Source organism: Schistocerca piceifrons, chromosome 11 (genome assembly GCF_021461385.2).
Source record: "Schistocerca piceifrons isolate TAMUIC-IGC-003096 chromosome 11, iqSchPice1.1, whole genome shotgun sequence".
In the NCBI taxonomy this organism is placed as follows: Eukaryota; Metazoa; Arthropoda; class Insecta; order Orthoptera; family Acrididae; genus Schistocerca; species Schistocerca piceifrons.
The window spans coordinates 159,102,946-159,121,326 of NC_060148.1; positions in this window are offsets into that span (position 1 = coordinate 159,102,946).

Here is an 18,381-nt window from a genome sequence, read left to right on the forward strand (position 1 = left end):
TCAATGGTAACTTGCAATTTTCCGAAGCTAGTATTCATCAATGGTTTGCTGAAGGCGAGTCTTTGATTTTTTTGGTAGTGTAAGCAGTCTTTCAGTTGGGTGCCAGCACAAAAGGTGTTTCAGGGAAATTAACAGAAAAATTCAAAGCTGTTGTGTGTGTAAGTTAAATGAACAGATAACCTAATGGTGGGTGTGATACATTATAATAAGAAAGTTGAATAAAAGCTACTGTTAGAGAAACTAAAAAGTCTGAAGTGTAATTGTATGGCCAGAGCAGAGAACTGCTACTATAGTTGGCTGTGCTACCAAATACGGTAATTTGTTCACAGTGGCCAAAATAAAGGTTTGTGCATTGCAACAACAGTGCAAGAGCAAGGGAATTCTTTGGTTTCCTCTAAAATTAATGCAATTTCACAATTTGTGACAGTAGTGAGGGTAATAAAGTAGGATGCTTGTAATAATTAGTGTGAATGCACAGTTGAAATTCGAACTACATGACAGTCTGATGTACAACCCTAGCAAACAATCAGGATATCCGTTGCCAAACATTGCATTCATAAGAAGCTACACAGGTGACAGGGAAAGAGAAGGCGATAACACTCAGATTTGCAAATGGTGCAGATTATTGACAGAGATAGCTGCACAGTTAACACATCTATCGATCTTGACAGTTTTACAATACCACCAGTGCAATAATACAGCAAGGTTGATTCCTACATGGAGTTGGTCTTTTGCTTGTGTACTGATGCATGAAATGAATTACTAGTTATGGTTTGCTGGAAGGTTTCAGCTGGCACTAAGTTAGGGCTGAGTCTCTGTTGCAGTTTTGGCTGAATGGTAGGACCAAGGTGTTAACATGCAACTGTTGCGTGGCTGCTGTACAACAAAATCTGTGAAGCTTTGGTTACTTCCAAAGTAGCAGTCAGTTTGCACAGTTCCCTGTGTATAGTTATTAAGTCACGCTGGATCGCGTTTTTAAGTCCCGAATATTTCCGTATTGGCACAGTGACTATATTAAGGATTTGTCAGTTGGTAGCCAATAGGTTATCCTCAGTGTGAGTGAGCTGCACATACTAGGATTTCATTATACTGTGTAACAGTGAATGAAGCTTGCTGGGGAGCTTTATCACAGCTATCAGCATCAGTATGATCAGGGGTACAAAGTTTTTCAGCACAGCTGCACTTCCATTAAACCAAAGTTGCTGCCTAACATGGTGGAGAACTGTGACTAGTTGTCCACTGGATGAACAATGTCTGTAATGCAGTGAAGGAAAATGAAATCAGTGTGAAAAGGCAAAGATGGTAGTTCATATTGTCTGGTCATTTCTGCTTGAATGCAGGTAAGTAAATGAATTTAGAGGCAAAACATTTAAAGTATTTCTCAGTGATGCAGTACTGGCAAGTAGTACATCAGCTTTGTGGGTGTGTAAAGCACAGGGTTGTGTCCAACTGTATAGCTATTTATAGTGTACCACATGTGAATGCATAACGTGGTATGTATTAGTGCAAATGAAAGGGTCACAAAAGTAACCTGTATCAATAATGTATGCCTATCCAGATACATGGCTCTTTTGGTTAGTGACAGATTGGGAAGCACAGAGCAGCTGAACAGATTGCATGAAGCATTCTAAATCGTTCCACAAACGGAATGGAGGTCATCAGATGAGTTGGCATTCACGTCATCAAAATAGCAGAGCCTAAGTGGCAGGTAAAACACATCACTGGAGGGACAAATGCACAAAATTGTTGGTTAGTGAGTGTTTAATTAGAGTATGAATGTAACTGATAACATTGGTGGTGGCCTTATTGGGAAAAAGACTTCATTATTCATATTTATCTTGAAGGAGTGAACAGGCCTGAAATTTGGTGTGGTGCCAGGTGCATCAGCCAGGAACTGCTTGATAAATGTGATTCAGTACTACTGAATGCCACATTTTATTCAATGGAGGATGTAGATAACGTCTGATGTCCCCTTTTGCACAATGGCGACGAGTAATGTAGGACAATTGTTCATAAGCATCAAATGGAAGCTCCAGTATTATTATAAAAAGGTACTAAACGGATAGATACCCAAGAGCAGATCAGTGTTCAAACTGGAAACAATATGGAACATTACTGTACACATAGTATTCAAAGCCGTGTCAGTGGTAGGTGAAACATTGAGTCAAAATAACATGGTAGTGTAGGAATTAGAGATAGTTACCCACTCTCTTTAAGTGTCTAAGAGGGAATGTTGTGTTTCATAGGTGTTTGTGTTGTGTGTGAGTGGAGCCACTACTACCGTAATTGAGGTGTTGTAGTTCTCAGTGTGCAAGTGGGGCACGTATGTTTTTATTTGACAGCAAGATGACAGATGGTAAAATGGACCATAGTACAAAGAAGAATCAGAAGTAAGTGCTATGACCAGAACAGGGTCTCTATGATCACTAATCGCACCGTGTTAGGATGACGCCTCTGGAGGAACCAGAAGGCCAAGCAACATCTTCCTGCCTCATTTGCGTGGGATAGATTTTGAAAGACACTAATTGCCTATCTAGCGAGTCCCATTGGTTCCTTTCACGAGCAAATTGTTGAGCACTTAATGATGTGGAATAAACAGGAGCCTGTACATCGAAAAGGCATATCACATTTCTCACAGTATATCATTGTTTAATGGTCTTACACCCTCATGTTAAAAGGAAGTGGTTGGAAAAAAAAACATGGTGTAAAGGATAGCAGTACTATTATCTTTCAGATTAGGATGCACGCTGGAAGCAGTTTGCAACTTGCTGGAATCACCTTTGTAGGTGTTGCAGTTGAAACAACCATATTAATATCTTAAAAGAATGATCAAAATTTCAGATAGTTTGCTTATGCAATGGTAAGTCCAAAATTAACAGTGAAATGCATGAATGGAGTGGTGATATGCCCATTGCAAAGACATATGAGCCAAGATGATGTGAATAAATCATAGGTAGGGTTAGTGGGGGCCAAGATGAAGTGCTTAACGATATTATTGTCATTGCTCAAACACTTACTCTTTGACAACTGATGTGCCAAATCATTGGAATAACATTAGTCCTTCTGGTGACAAACAGACCCGAACTATTTGAAACAGTTAACGCAGAACAGGGAACCAGTGATCATAAAGCGGTTACGGCATCGATGATTTCAGCCGTAAATAGAAATATTAAAAAAGGTAGGACGATTTCTGTGTTTAGCAAAAGTACAAAAAGCAGATTACAGATTACCTGACGGCTCAACACAAAAGTTTTGTCCCAAGTACAGATAATCTTGAGGATCAGTGGACAAAGTTCAAAACCATCGTAGAATATGCATTAGATGAGTATGTGCCAAGCAAGATCGTAAGAGATGGAAAAGAGCCACCGTAGTACAACAACCAAGTTAGAAAACTGCTACGGAAGCAAAGGGAACTTCACAGCAAACATAAACACAGCCAAAGCCTTGCAGACAAACAAAACTTACACAAAGCGAAATGTAGTGTGAGGAGGGCGATGCGAGAGGCGTTCAATGAATTCGAAAGTGAAGTTCTATGTACTAACTTGGCAGAAAATCCTAAGAAATTTTGGTCTTACGTCAAAGCGGTAGGTGGAACAAAACAAAATGTCCAGACACTCTGTGACCAAAATGGTACTGAAACAGAGGAAGACAGACTAAAGGCCGATATACTAATGTCTTTTTCCAAAGCTGTTTCACAGAGGAAGACCAGTACCCTCTCTTGATTGTCGCACAGATGACAAAATGGTAGATATCGAAATAGACGACAGAGGGACAGAGAAGCAATTAAAATCGCCCAAAAGAGGAAAGGCCGCTGGACCTGATGGGATACCAGTTCGATTTTATACAGAGTACATAAAGGAACTTGCCCCCTTCTTGCAGCGGTGTACCGTAGGTCTCTAGAAAAGCGTAGCGTTCCAAAGGATTGGAAAAGGGCACAGGTCATCCCCATTTTCAAGAAGGGACGTCGAACAGATGTGCAGAACTATAGACATATATCTCTAACGTCGATCAGTTGTAGAATTTTGGAACACGTATTATGTTCGAGTATAATGACTTTCCTGGAGACTAAAAATCTACTCTGTAGGAATCGCCATGGGTTTCGAAAAAGGCGATCGTGTGAAACGCAGCTCGCGCTATTCGTCCACGAGACACAGAGGGCGATAGACACGGGCTCACAGGTAGATGCAGTGATTCATGACTTCCGCAAGGCGTTTGATACAGTTCCCCACAGTCGTTTAATTAACAAAGTAAGAGCATATGGACTATCAGATCAGTTGTGTGATTGGATTGAAGAGTTCCTAGATAACAGAACGCAGTATGTCGTTCTCAATGGAGAGAAGTCTTCCAAAGAAAGAGTGATTTCAGATGTGCCACAGGGGAATGTTGTAGGACCGTTGCTATTCACAATATATATCAATGACCTTGTCGATAACATCAGAAGTTCACTGAGGCGTTTTGTGGATGATGCTGTAGAATATCTATAGGTTGTAACAATGGAAAATTGTACTGAAATGCAGGAGGATCTGCAACAAATTGACGCATGGTGCAGGGATTGGCAATTGAATCTCAATGTAGAAAAGTGTAATGTGCTGCAAATACATAGAAAGAAAGATCCTTTATCATTTAGCTGCATTATAGCAGGTCAGCAACTGGAAGCAGTTAATTCCATAAATTGTCTGGGAGTAGGCATTAAGAGTGGTTTACAATGGGATGACCATCTAAAATTAATTGCCGGTAAAGTAGATGCCAGACTGAGATTCATTGGAAGAATCCTAAGAAAATTCAGTCCCAAACAAAGGAAGTGGGTTACTGTAAACTTGTTCGCCCCTACTTGAATACTGCTCACCGGTATGGGATCTCTACCAGATAGGGTTGATGGAAGAGACAGAGAAGATTGAGTGGAGAGCAGTACAATTTGTTACCGGATCATTTAGTAATCGCAAAAGCGTTACAGAGATGATAGATAAACTCCAGTGGAAGACTCTGCAAGAGAGACGCTCAGTAGCTCGGTAAGGGCTTTTGTTGAAGTTTCAAGAACATACCTTCACCAAGGAGTCAGGGAGTATATTGCTCCCTCCTACGTATATCTCGTGAAGAGACCATGAGGATAAAAGCAGAGAGATTAGAGCCCACACAGAAGCATACAGGCAATCTTTCTTTCCACAAACATTGCGAGACTGGAATAGAAGGGAGAACTGGTAGAGTTACTCAAGGTACCCTCCTCCACACACTGTCAGGTGGTTTGCGGAGTATGGATGTAGATGTAGAGTGACATGGCCCAGATGAGCTCAGACTAGTCCCTTCTTAACAGAAGAACAGAACAGATTGAGGAACATGGTAGTAGGGACAGGAATAACATGGAAGGGTTAAGAAACTAACTTCAATGATATGTGACTACAGAATTTCTCCAGCAGTACAGAATGACTGTTCGTTGTGCCTTAGCAGTAGTTAAGAAAACATGTCATTGAGAAGTTGTCCCTATTCCTCCTCGTTTATTGAGGATGCGAACCAATGTCTCTACATACATTTTTTTAGCAGATAGCCAGATTAAAAGAGGATAGCATAATGTACAGTATCACGTGCCAGCACCATAGGATTGTCTAACAGCAAAATGGTACAACCATGGATCCATGCACACATTTATTCATATCTGTGGGGTTCTATCAAAATTATGTCCACATGGTCATTAACCATTTGTAATACAGGTAAATACCACAAGGTCTTGTGGGAACAACTCGTTTTAATTATGGCTACACATCTGAATAGTGAGAGATGCAGTAGAAGTGCATCTATTACATTACTTGGTCAGAGAACACGCAGTGTAGTTCATGATTCCAAAAGTAGATGAAGAGAGAAAATGTGTCACTGTAGTGCACATAGTAAGCAGGTTTTCCCAGGAGGATATTAAATCACAATCACTGGGTTACCCATAAACGAAAGAAATAAAATCACTGGCCGATCAGAGTATTTCAAATGAAATACTATGTTGAAGCTAAAAGGAAGGTAATCTACCACATACTAGTACAACAAACTAGTTCACTGGTTTTGGCTAGTGTCAGGGGAGAGTGACTCTCATGACATCATTTCTATCACATATGAAATACAATAAACAAAATACAGAAAAAGTAACACAAAGCATAAAAAGAGGTACTCACAGAAATATTTAAAGTAAAATACTTTCAGAGTAACTGTAGCAGTGATAAGAGCTGTTAGCCCATCACTGTGTAATTACAACAATCAATGCATCTACCCTTCTTTGCAGAGCTATAAGTAAGTCTTATTCACCCATATGACAGTGAAGGTGCTGCTGTTGTTTAAAAATTTTTTGTCTCTGAACTTCATATACAACTGGGCATAATAAAACATTACCTTTCACAAACCATTGCTGGGAAACTACATTTGACACCTTCTATATCTTTAGTGGCTTTCCAGTATCATTGTTTGGTAATGAAGTTAAGTCATTCGTGATACAGAAGTAGTATATAATTTAACTTATCTATGCTCTCTTTCTCCTGACCTACCATTGATACCCTATATTTTTGTCATGCTGAATCTGTGGTCTTGACATGTAGCAGTGTCTTCTGACAGTGGACTTATCTGTGATGTTCAGGATTTAGGTGGAGAATCTAGAAAAGTGTAGTTGTTAAAGGCATAATAAATTTCCTAGACTAGCATATGGCAAAATTCGTAACCATAACTAGCTTGTTTCACCAGACCAATCCACATAAGTTACGATTCATTCCACCACAAATTACAAAGACCAGGACTTACTTTTGGTGTGTTATCCTGTACATACAAAGAATATAGATAATTTGACGTGCAACGGTGCTGACAAACAGTAAAGTATACTACACTGTATGCATGCGTTGGCCTGACTACTAGTGAAATGTTGCAGTGAGAGTTATTCTTTGTTTACAAAAGGCTAACACAACCCCCAGATAATATTGTTTTATACATTATAACTTCCCACTTGTGTGTACTACTAGAGATTTGGATAATTTCAAGTAGCTGTGGTTTGCATATATTAGGTGAGTATAGCAAGTACATGATCTCTATAGGTTATTCATGGGAGGAGGTAGCCTTTAGTGTTAACTCCAAACACTTGATATAGAGGTCATCTGGTTGTTGCAAATTTGGTTCTTAACTATTATATAAATGAATGCACTTACCTCTTGTCTCTTCATGTATTTAATTAAGTAGTTTACTTGCATATTGTGGACAAGAGAACTATGAATTCTAAAGTATAAATGGCTCTGAGCACTATGGGACTTAACAGCTGAGGTCATCAGTCCCCTAGAACTTAGGACTACTCAAACGTAACTAAGGAGGAGGTTAGTGTTTAACATCCCATCGACAATGAGGGCATTAGAGACAGAGCGCAAGCTCAGGTTAGGGAAAGATGGGGAAGGAAATCGGCTGTGCCCTTTCAAAGGAAACATCCTGGCATTTGCCTGAAACGATTTAGGGAAATCACGGAAAACCTACATCAGGATGGCTGGAGACGGGATTGAACCGTCGTCCTCCCGAATGCGAGTCCAGTGCGCTAACCTAAGGACATCACATACATCCATGCCCGAGGCAGGATTCGAACATGCGACCGTAGCGGTCGCGCAGTTCCAGACTGAAGCGCCCAGAACCGCTCGGCCACTCTGGCCGGCTTCTAAAGTATATTTTCAAAGTAAAGTGGAAATAGCATGACATCTGATAATAAGTGAAAATATAAGTATTTGGTTTGTGTGTTTTTCGTAATAAACTCGGCGAAAGCAAAATATTTATTGCTGTAAAGAAACCATTCGATTAACAGCAGCTACTGGAAAGATACTTTGTTACTTAACGTCTCCAGTTATCTATTTCACTTCAACACTGCTCATGATATGGTTAATCAAAACATTCTTCTACCTCAAAACTGTAATTCTCATCTCATAACAATGTAATACTGATTAAACCTCGTTTGCAATAGTGTAAATGCGTTCGTAAAAAGTCTGTTTTACATTATGTAAAGCCTTTAGTGCACATAACGCAAAACTAACAGTTATTTCATGTATCACCACAGTGCGTTTATCACTTGAAGGAATGTCTAAAGCTTTACTGAGCAACATTGTAACCTCCTGATGATGTTGAATAGTAGCCCCTCATATTCTCTTTTACTGGCACATCATTATTATAAAACACCTGATCTCTCTAAACTCTTGTCCACTGTATAAGAAATTAGTTCTGGTCACACTTTAATCATTTACATTATCACTGCTCTCGTTACTTTGCTGTTGATATATAGTAAGTTATAATACAGCATGGCACACTTCTGTTTTAGAAAGCAGTTCTTGCAGCTTCTTGCATTAAAAAAAAAACTGCAAAAGGACAATGGAGACTGGTTCTACAGTATAGCACAATTCGTTTGCACTAGTCAGTCAAAATGACTGGCTGAACAACAGAATTATTATTCACAACCGCAGCAATAAAAAACATTCCTCCCCCCCCCCCAATAGCGAAACCACTCCATGACAGAATAAAATATCACATGGAATTCGTTCAAACAATCAATACCTTAATACCATAATCTCAAGTATAAAGGTGCTTATTTCCCAAGGCACCAAGGCACACTGAGGATAATGTGACAGCAACTTGTCCTTTTTTTCCCGATTTTCTGCCTGATAGTACATGCCCCTTGTCATAAATTATTTTGAGCTGGACTAAGTGACACTGCTGAGGGTGGCAGAGCTTGACCATGGTACAGCTGTAAACAGTCAGAATGTACTGCCACTGTATGGTCAGCCAATGAATATCTGCATTAATAGAAGTCACTTGTATGATGGAATAAAGGGTTTCATATCAAGGCATGAATTTCGTAGTCTTCCCTTTCCTAGTTGTGGGGTTACGAATCAAACGTAGTTCCGTAGGTTCGTACTGAGAAACCACAGCTCCTTTGTTACTTTGTTCATCTTGTTTCTGGGTAGCTTTACATTTATTTTACTTTATCTGCTTCCAGATGGGCTTTATGTGACAAATTCTGCCAGATCAAGGAGAGATGGGAGTTTATTATGTTCAAATGAAGAGTTATATGCCGTCCATATACGTCCTCATAGGATGTATAGCTAGTTGATTAATGTACATGACTATTTTACGCAGCATTTACATAGGCAACCTACCTGTCCCAGTCATTGAGTGGTTTATGTAGTAAGACAACAGCCACACTGATGTGTGATGAATGCATTAGAGGTGGGTATTAGCTTTTGGATGAAAATAATTGTTTCTCTATTTTTTGGTTCATAGTAAATTGTACTCTTGTAAAATCAGGGTGTACATGAAATTAGTCCTCTGATCAGTGAAACTGTCATCAGGACTTCCAAATGATAAAACTTAACTATTGACAAAGACACTTGTTACTGTTCCTGTAGTCATATCTGCAACTTGTACTAGAATTAGATATCTAGAAAAAAATCAGTGATATATAAGGTATATTTATTGTTTTGTGTACTCTGTGGGAAACGTCTGACAGTGTCTAAGGCAACATCCTGAAATGGGTTTGTAGTGTGTGTAAGTGTCTGCAAGGCAATTGAAGTTCATGGTGGGACAGACCACTAACCACAAGGCAAATAGTTTTGTATATACTTCTGTGCACCAGTCTAACTTCCCATAAATACCGTGTGTCTATTTTGGCATTCATGGCTTTTTGTCCATTATGACCTGCCTGCAGACTGTCATGATACTGACCTATTATACACGCTTGCAACTTATTCTGCAATTACGACTCTAAAACTTTCATCTATTCTGGATTTGGAACACTGCGACTGTCTTGTTAAAGGTTTATGGAATGACTGCAACCAATCGCCATTTATTTCTTAAATTTTTATTTATCATGACCGGTTCAGAATCGCCTGGCGATGATTCATCATCAAATGATACAATTTAGTTTGGAGTATTACAGGGGTCATGCATCTGTGTCAAATACAGAGACGAAAAAGTGAGCACTGTGGGTGGGAAGAATATTAAGATTCTAAGATTAATTTGATGGTATTACTCACTGTCATTGTGGCATGCACTGCTGTGGAAAACATAATGTATGCTTTCCAGTATCGTTAAATATCAAGAGAAACAGGCACTTCCCCACTGTTGGCGACTCCCACATACCTTACAAAGTATAAACAAACCAAAGAGTCTGCCCGTTGTTGTCTCCAAAGAGGTTTAGGGAAGCAGAGATTTTCTTTGCTCAGTTTTCGTTTTGTGTGCCATTCGTAATAAAATACAACAATATTGGTTAAAAACAGTCTTGGTTGCAATTTTAGTTTTTTATTTTTCAACAACACATTTCGCCTTATTTAAGCATCTTCAGGTTATCTTTTCTAGATGGACACGAGAGACACCAAGATCTGCACAACGCATTCGCATTCACAGGAGCGAGTAACAGATAACCTGAAGATGCCTAAATAAGGCAAAACGCATCACTGCAAAATAAAAAACTAAAATTGCAACCAAGACTGTTTTTAACCAATACTATTTATTTATTACATTACTTTCTAGATAAAAATTAGTATTATGTTTTTACATTACAAAATTTTCTTATGCTATCTACAAAATCTATAACAAAGTGTCTAGGACAACATTTCTGGTAGTAAAGTTATGTTTGGCATGTTTCTCATTGCTCAATAAACAGGATAGTATACATATGGGGAGGGGAGTGGGGGGAGGAGGGAGGGAGGGAGGGAGGGAGGGAGGGAGGGAGGGAGGGAGGGAGGGGAGATTGTGTGTATGTGTGTAAAAAGAGAGGTAGAGAGGATGTTGTTTAGGTGTGGTATGAGCAAGGTGGGGAATGGGTATGGAATTTTGGAAGAATGGGTTATTTACTAAATCAATTTGTTCATTTAAGATGGTGCGGGGTGTTCTGTTGTTATTCATGAAAATTTCTAATTGTTCCAAGAGGTCCATTTTCATTCCTTTGTATACAGTGTGTAGAATGTGGAGGTTGGTTTTTATATCTGTGATTGAAAGACTGTTTTGGGCTAGATGGGCTGAAAGAGTGGATTTATTTAAATTTTTGAAACTGTGTGTGCCAGTATGCTCTTTGTATAAAATTTAAAAATTTCTTCCTGTCTGTCCTATGTAGTAGCAAGAACCGCTATCATAAGTTAATTTGTATATACCAGATTTGTGATATAGTGAGCTGGTTGTGTTAAAGTTGTGAATTACTTTGTTTTGTATTTTGTTGTTTGTGTGGTAACTGATTTTGACTTTGTGTGGTTTAAATAGCTTTGCAAGTTGATACGATACATTACCAAGGAAAGGCATACACACATATTTAGTTTCTTTTGGTGCTGAAGAAAGGTCTGTTGATGATTTTTGCTTAGTTTTCATTTTTGCATCTAGTTTGTCAACTATGGTTGGGTCATAAGCATTGTTGTGGGCTACTGTTTTCAAAATGTCTAGTTCCTTGGTTTTTACAGGAGGTTCACCATGAATTTTGTTTACATGGTTGAGTGCTGATCCGAAAAATGCTAGTTTATACTGATTTGGGTGGCTTGATGAATTATTTATAAGAACATCTGTTGTGGTGGGTTTCCTGTAAATTTTGAATTTCTGTTTGGTGTTGTGACATGTTTCACTTCAGTCATGAAATTAATTCCCTGTTGTGTTTGGTGTTTAACTGCAAACTGTATTTATGGAGGTATACCATTTTTTGATGCAATAAGTTGTCTTTGATGATTTGGAGTGTTTCTGTTATAGGAATGTTGGTGTTTACTATGTAGAGGGATGTAAATTTTGCTATCGTGAGAACAGCGATGTCTTTTATGCTGTGAATTAGTTGATAGCTGTTCTTTATGGAGTAGTTGTTTGTAGATGTGCTGATGATGAATCACCAGGAGATTCGAAACTGCTCGTGAATAAATAAAAATTGAGAGAAGGAACGGCAACTGGTTGCAGTAATTCCTGAAACCTTTAACAAGACAGTCGCAGTGTTTCAAATCCAGAATGGATAAAAGTTTTATTTCGCTACACAGGAACAATGAATTCATACAGAAGTGTTAACTTAAGTTAATGAAAAATGTTCTTGCTATTAAATTCAGCAAACAGTGCATATTAGAAAACGTTGCTCCTAATTATGTCAAAGTTGTAATCAATGACCAAAGTAAATCAGCTCAGGCAGCCAAAAGCAAATGTAAAGTCACACTGATCAAAAACGAAATTAGGTCTCATTATAAATAAAAAGCCTTACTCAACAAAGACATCTACAGGCTGCACTTAGTGTTAAGCAGTCACCTTATGCTGTTCCAAATGGTAACATTCATTGAGTTGTCTCAACAATCTGTGGATAAAGAAATGTTGAAAAGTTCATTTAACCAAAAGAAAAAGCTCTCAAACCTCACTGCCAAAAAATCAAACAACTCCTACTCCCACTTACCTGATGGAAAACATAATTCTTCTGAGAGGGTGGTAAACACAACAAACATTAATTTCAACAACACAGATCTAAATTTGCTAAGTAAAGGGCTTAAACACAATATTTCCACCAAAATTGATGAAAACACTGTCAAAGACCCAATAACTAATACTAAAGTAGCCTGCCTATCAGTATAACTAAATCAAAATGACCAAAATGCTCTAGCACTTGAATCCAATACAATAATAAAGAAAAACGGGAAAACTCCACAATATTATTCATAATGAGGCTACAACATTAAAAAAAATTAATAAAAATCTAGTTGATAATAATACTCTTGTTGCTATGCCTGACAAAAGCAATATAGCTGTAATAATGTATGGTTCAGAGTACATTAACAAAATATATGAATTTTAAAAATAACAATATAAAAGAACTAGATCTGATCCTACCCCAAAATACCAAAACAAATAAGAAATCTGCTAAATAACTGCAACTTCCCCCTAACAACTGAAGCCAAACACTGCATAACAATGAACCCCACAGCCCCAAAGCGCATATCACAAACCAAGGTTTATAAACAAGACCACTCACTACACCCAATAGTCAACTTAATAAACAGTCCTGGATACAAAATATCGACAAAGCTTCATGAAATTCTCAGTAAATCCTACACATTTACAAACAAGTACTCCATAAAGAATAGCTATGAATTAATTGACAGCATAAAAGGAATCACTATTCCTACAACAGCAAAATTTACATCCATCGACATAGTAAACCTGTACACCAACATACCTATAACAGAAACACTCCAAATAATCAAAGACAACTTATTGCATCATAAAAAGCTAAGTAACATAGAAATATATGAACTGATGGATTTGCTTGCGTTAGTGTTGTCTCAGAATTACTTTTCTTTTAATAAGAAAATCTATACTCAGAAGGACAGTTTAGCAATGGACAGTAGTTCAGCTGGCCTACTAGCTGAGATCTATATTAATGATCTGGAAAACAAATTCTTTAAAGATAAGCCAATAGAAAAAGACAAAGTCATTTATTAGAAACACCATGTTGGTGACCCATTGATACTATACAGTGGAACAACAACTGGAATAGGAAACTTAACCACTAAACTAAATAATATACATCCCAAAATAGGTTTACAGTTGAACACCAAACATAACGGGGAATTAATTTCTTCACTTAAATAAAACATGTCAGAACAGCAGACACAAATTCAAAATTTACAGGTAACACACCACAACAGATGTTCTTATAAATAATACATCATGCCACCCAAAACAGTATAAACTAGCATTTTTCAGATCAGCACCCACCTGTGTAAACAAAATTCATGGTGAACGTGCTGTAATAACCAAGGAACTAAACATTTTAAAAACAATAGCCCACAACAATGCTTATGACCCAACCATAGTTGACAAACTAGATGCAAAAATGAAAACTAAGCAAAAACCATCAACAAACCTTTCCTCAGCACCAGAAGAAACTAAATATGTGTGTATACCTTTCCTTGGTAATGTATCGTATCAACTTGCAAAACTATTTAAGCCACACAAAGTCAAAATCAGTTTCCACACAAACAACAAAATACAAAACAAAGTAATTCACAATATTAAAACAACCAGCCCACTACATCACAAATCTGGTATATACATATTATCTTCTGACACCTGTTCTTGCTACTACATAGGACAGACGGGAAGAAATTTTGAAATCTTATACAAAGAGCACACTGACGCCCTCCATTTAAAAAATTTAAATAAATCCATTTTGCAGCCTATTTAGCTCGAAACAGTCATTCAATCACAGATATGAAAACCAACCTCCACATACTACATACTGTAGACAAAGGAATGAAAATGAACTTCTTGGAACAATTAGAAATTTTCATGCATAACATGCAGACAAACAAAAACTACGCGAAACGAAATGTAGTGTGAGGAGGGCTATGTGAGAGGTGTTCAATGAATTCGAAAGTGAAGTTCTATGTACTGACTTGGCAGAAAATCCTAAGAAATTTTGGTCTTATGTCAAAGCGGTAGGTGGATCAAAACAAAATGTCCAGACACTCTGTGACCAAAATGGTACTGAAACAGAGGATGACAGACTAAAGGCTGAAATACTAAATGTCTTTTTCCAAAGCTGTTTCACAGAGGAAGACTGCACTGTAGTTCCTTCTCTAGATTGTCGTACAGATGACAAAATAGTAGATATCGAAATAGACGACAGAGGGATAGAGGTACAATTAAAATCACTCAAAAGAGGAAAGGCCGGTGGATCTCATGGGATACCAGTTTGATTTTACACAGAGTACGCGAAGTAACTTGCCCCCTTCCTGCAGCGGTGTACCGTAGGTCTCTAGAAGAGCGTAGCGTTCCGAAAGATTGGAAAAGGGCACAGGTCATCCCCGTTTTCAAGAAGGGACGTCGAACAAATGTGCAGAACTATAGACCTATATCTCTAACGTCAATCAGTTGTAGAATTTTGGAACACGTGTTATGTTCGAATATAATGACTTTTCTGGAGACTATAAATCTACTCTGTGGGAATCAGCATGGGTTTCGAAAAAGACGGTCGTGTGAAATCTAGCTCGCGCTATTCGTCCACGAGACTCAGAGGGCGATAGACACGGGTTCACGGGTGGATGCCGTGTTTCTTGACTTCCGCAAGGCGTTCGATACAGTTCGTCACAGTCATTTAATGACCAAAGTAAGAGCATATGGACTATCAGACCAATTGTGTGATTGGATTGAAGAGTTCCTAGATAACAGAACGCAGCATGTCATTCTCAATGGAGAGAAGTCATCCGAAGTAAGAGTGATTTCAGGTGTGCCGCAGGGGAGTGTCATAGGACCGTTGCTATTCACAATATACATAAATGACCTTGTGGATGACATCGGAAGTTCACTGAGGCTTTTTGCAGATGATGCTGTGGTGTATCGAGAGGTTGTAACAATGGAAAATTGTACTGAAATGCTGGAGGATCTGCAGCGAATTGACGCATGGTGCAGGGATTGGCAATTCAATCTCAATGTAGGCAAGTGTAATGTGCTGCGAATACATAGAAAGATAGATCCCTTATCATTTAGCTACAAAATAGCAGGTCGGCAACTGGAAGCAGTTAATTTCATAAATTATCTGGGAGTATGCATTAGGAGTGATTTAAAATGGAATGATCATATAAAGTTGATCGTCGGTAAAGCAGATGGCAGACTGAGATTCATTGGAAGAATCCTAACGAAATGCAATCCGAAAACAAAGGAAGTAGGTTACAGTACGCTTGTTCGCCCTCTGCTTGAATACTGCTCAGCAGTGTGGGATCCATACTAGGTAGGGTTGATAGAAGAGATAGAGAAGATGCAATGGAGCGCAGCGCGCTTCATTACAGGATCATTTAGCAATCGCGAAAGCGTTACGGAGATGATAGATACTCTGCAGTGGAAGACTCTGCAGGAGAGACGCTCAGTAGCTCGGTACGGGCTTTTGTTAAAGTTTCGAGAACATACCTTCACCGAAGAGTCAAGCAATATATTGCTCCCTCCTACGTATATCTCGCGAAGAGACCATGAGAAATGCTGTACTTATCCACTCCCATACCCATTCCCCACATTGCTCATACCACACCTAAGCACTATCCTCTCTACCTCTCTTTTTACACACATACACACAATCTCTCTCTCTCTCTCTCTCCCTCCCTCCCTCCCTCCCTCCCTCCCTCCCTCCCTCCCTCCCTCCCTCCCTCCCTCCCTCCCTCCCTCCCTCCCTCTCCCCCTCCCTCCCCCCTCCAATGCCTCTCTCCCTCCTCCTCCCCCCCCCCACTCCCCTCCCCATATGTATACTATCCTGTTTATTGAGCAATAAGAAACATGCCAAACATAACTTCACTACCAGAAATGTTGTCCTAGACACTTTGTTATAAATTTTTTCGATAGCATAAGAAAATTTTGTAAGGTAAAAACATAATACTAATTTTTATAAATAAAGTTATGTAATAAATATATATTTTATTACAAATGGCACACAAAACGAAAAATTAGCAAAGAAAATCTCTGCCTCCACAAATCTCTTTGGAGACAATGGCCACTCTCTTTGGTATGTTTATATTTTTTGAAGAATGTGGGAGTCGCCATTTGTGGAGAAGTGCCTGTTTCGCTTGATATTTAACGATACTGGAAAGGAAACATAATGTTTTCCAGAGCAGTGTCTGCCACAAAAACAGTGAATAATACCATCAAATTAATCTTACAATCTTAATATTCTTCCCACATACAGTACTCACATTTTCGTCTGTATTTGCCACAGATGCACGACCCTCACAATAGTCCAAACTAAATTGTGTCATATGATGATGAATCGCCAGGCGATTCGGAACCAGTCATGAATAAACAAAATTTGAAGAAAAAAACGGCGTAGCAGTAATTCCTGAAACCTTTCCTTATGACTCTTTTGCTCAGGGGGATTTATGTAGCATAGAATACAATCAACTGTCACAAAATGTGAAAGAGAATTGCATCAGTGACATTATACATCTCTCAGTTCTTCTATTAAAGCATTGTCCGTCTGGATTATTTTGAGCCTATGGCTCAGTTCATCAGCATTCAGGTGTGAACAGCTTGGTTTGTGGCATACGTCATAACCCTATTTTGGAAGTCTTAATGCCCAACGAGATGAATGACTACTGGGGTCCTTTAAACTGAGCCTCTACAAAAGAACAGTATAATCAGGGACTACAGTGAATTTTCTTCTGTGCAAATAACATCTGAAATAGTTGACCCCGAATATAATTGCTACCAATTCTTTCTCACTGGTATTTTAATTAGCCCTGCTTGGTTCTTCTGTGTAGAAACACAACCTGTGAGGCATCCCTCAACATTATATTTCTGACAAAGAACAGCACTGATAGCGTATTCGAGGTGTCTGTTCAAAGGATAAAAGGCTTTTCAGAATCAGTATATAAATAATGTGAACCTCTCAAATCATATTTATGTTTCCTCATGGCCAATTCCAATCTTTCTTTCCGCTCAAACATCGCACCTTTCTTTGACAACTTGGTTAATCGTTTGGTTGTCATAGCATAATCATTTACCAAAGACGATAATAATTAGTGAGGCCAAGAAAAGTTGCATCTCCTTAATGTTAGTGAGCCTGGAAGAGTCTCACCTGGTTTGGTAAACTGTGGATCTGTCTTAATCTCATCTGAACTGATAATATATCCCATGTACTTAGCCTGTGACTGTGCAGAGAAACACTAAGTTCAAATGTATAAGTACATGATAAAAGGCTCCCACGATTTTTTAGGATAAAGTAATGTGAATAGACATGAGTGATTCTTTTGATTTGTACACGTAGGCATAAAAATTAACAGCAATGAGTAGTGACACATCACTTCATGCCAAGCATAAGTATAAACAAAATGCTTATGGCTCAGCTGTCACGCACTCAACAGGATGCCGTAAAATTAAGATTTAGTAAGCAGGGGATTGACAGAGACGTTAATTATGAATATGCGGTAAGGTGCAGACAAACGAAAACATTTTCTCATTCATTTTGTTGTACAGTTTTTTTGTTTGTTTTTGTTTTAGACAGACGCAGACAGAGTGTTTCGTATGCATAAAGACGATGAGGTGTGCGATTTTAGAGATGAATTATTGAGATCTCGATGTGTTCTATGTGTGGGTGAACAATATAATGTTACAGAACCGTATCAAGTATTTTATTTATTGAAGTAAGTCAGGAGAAAAATTACAGGAAGAGGATTTTTGTGATTACGACAAGCGCCAGTGTCCTTGGAATCCTCCGCTCCCTGCAGCTTCAACAAAAATGTGAGGAAGTCCGATGCCCAAAAGTACCAACAAGCACAGAACATTTTAACAACCATATTCATTATTATATATTGTTTTGTAAAAAAAAATATATATAGAAATATTACACGTACCTCATTCTCACCAAATGTTCCGCAGTGATCCTTAAAACTGTGGTACCAT